This window comes from Pyrgilauda ruficollis, unplaced genomic scaffold (assembly GCF_017590135.1).
Source record: "Pyrgilauda ruficollis isolate IOZ18807 unplaced genomic scaffold, ASM1759013v1 scaffold237, whole genome shotgun sequence".
NCBI lineage: Eukaryota > Metazoa > Chordata > Aves > Passeriformes > Passeridae > Pyrgilauda > Pyrgilauda ruficollis.
The window spans coordinates 1-2,060 of NW_024523316.1; the positions used below are offsets into that span (position 1 = coordinate 1).

Below are 2,060 nucleotides of genomic sequence, written 5' to 3' on the forward strand. Positions count from 1 at the left end.
GTCGTTGTTCCGGTCCCGGTCCAGCTCTAGTCCCGGTCCCGGTCCAGCTCCATGTCCCGGTCCCGGTCCCGCTCCATGTCCCGGTCCCGGTGCCGGTGGAGCCGCGGGAAGCGCCCGGAGCTGCAGTACCGGGGGTGTCCACAAGGCGGCAGCACTGAGGGGCCCCGGTCACCGCGCATGCGCAGCGGTTTTAGGGGGGCCAATAAATCCCAATTTCAGTGAATCCCAGACCCCGGATTTCGGGTGTTCCAGCGGGGGGAGGGAGAAAGAACTCCGCGTACACAGAACTGTTTCTAGGTCCGTCATACAGACCAGTTTGTCTTACCTCTTCGGCCCCTTTATTTTTTCATTTATGTACACAAAAGTTTTATTTGTATTTTCAAACCCTACAGATCCATATTCGGAATTTCTTACAGTCTAAAATCCTGACTATAACACAGCAGCTACGCGGGCTTGTTTTTAAATCAATTTATATATAAATTAAGATTATTTCTCAATATAGAGAAAATTAGAATCTTTGAATTTTTAAGTATTTTACACACAAACCCCTTGATAATTTTTGGCATTTTTTGGGCTGTAGCCTCCCTTGGGTTTTAGGAGGACCTCTCCTGACCCCCCCCATCCCTCACTCACCTGGCTCCCCCTCCACAGACCTCGGCGTGTCCCAAGGACACCATCACCCCCCCCGAATCCCCCATCTCCCTTTTTTTTCCTCTCCCAGAGAAGGCACAAAATGAGTCCAAGTGCCTTGGCCAGCAGCTTGGTGCTTCCATAAAAGCCCTTTCCACGTGGACATTCCCTCAAAAAAGGGGGGAAGATCAAGGGAGGGCAGGGCAGCTCCCTGAAGGGTTGGAGTCTCCGCAGCTCCTGTCCTGCAGCACAGGGAGTGTCCCTGAGGATGGGACACCTCTGACCCCGGCTCTGCTCTGCCACATTCCCCCTCGGTTCCTGCACTCCAGACAATGCCAGGAGATGTCTCCTCCCTTCCCTGCAGTGCTGCTGCAGGGACACCATGGCACCAATGGCCTGGAAGATGAATCTGGACTACGACCCTGGGATCCTGAGGGTCTGATATCCAACCTCTCTTCCTGAGGGTCCAAAATCTAACACCCCTCACCACAGCAGGGTTGTGCTCTCCTTGCAGCTGACCAGGAGCCACGGATGGACCAGGCCGTGAGGATCCGACATTCTGCTTTCCTCACGGCGTTCCTCAAGTCGGCATTTGTGAGGCCGTAGAGGAACGGGCTTGGCATGGAGACATGATGGAATACCCCAGGGAGATGAGCTTGTCCTGCTCCAGGGAGCAGCTGGAGACGGGCGCAGGTACGTGAGGGTGGAGCTGCCGTGGGACAGAGCGACGGAGGCCAGGTGGGAGGCGCAGGTGGATGAGGCCTCATCCGCAGGACGGCAGCCAGGATGGACAGGGAGGACACCAGGATGAACCTGGATGCGCCGTGGTGCTCAGCACGTTGAGCCCCACCATGGCGGCCACCAAGGCCTCGCTGGCGCGGCTGTCGGAGCAGGACAGGGCCAGCAGCGGGGCAAACAAAGTGCTCATTGGCCCAGGAGTGACAGAATGGGACGTGGAACATGGAAATATGGTGTGGAGAGTGGAGCTGAGCACTCCCAAACATCCCAAAGCAAATCCTCTGGCACGTGAGCACGGAGTAGAGCCGGGGCCTGCAGGTGGCCGTGTAGCTGTCGTAGGCCATGGCGGCCGGCACGTGGCACTCGGTGGTGGCCCAGGTGGCCAGGAGAAGAGCTGGGTGATGCATCTCGCGAAGGAAATCACCTTCTTCTCTGCCAAAAAATCCCTCGGGCTCCAGGGGATGATGTGCAGGAGCAGCAGATGTCCAGCAGGGACAAGTGGCTCAGGAAGAAGTACACGGGGGTGCGGAGGCGCGGATCGACACGATGACTCCCAGACTTCCTAGGAGAGTGACCACACAGAGGGCAAGGAACAAGACAAAAAACATCACCTGCAGATCTGCTTGGGTGGTGAAGCCCGGGAAAATAACTTCAGATGCAAACGTCTCATTTTCTCCAGCTCTACTGAACAT

At 56.5% G+C, this 2,060-nt stretch overlaps 1 pseudogene; it reads right to left on the bottom strand.

The window, feature by feature from the left end:
• Positions 1-26: 26 nt before the first annotated feature.
• LOC121354739 lies at positions 27-2,060 on the bottom strand (annotated as a pseudogene).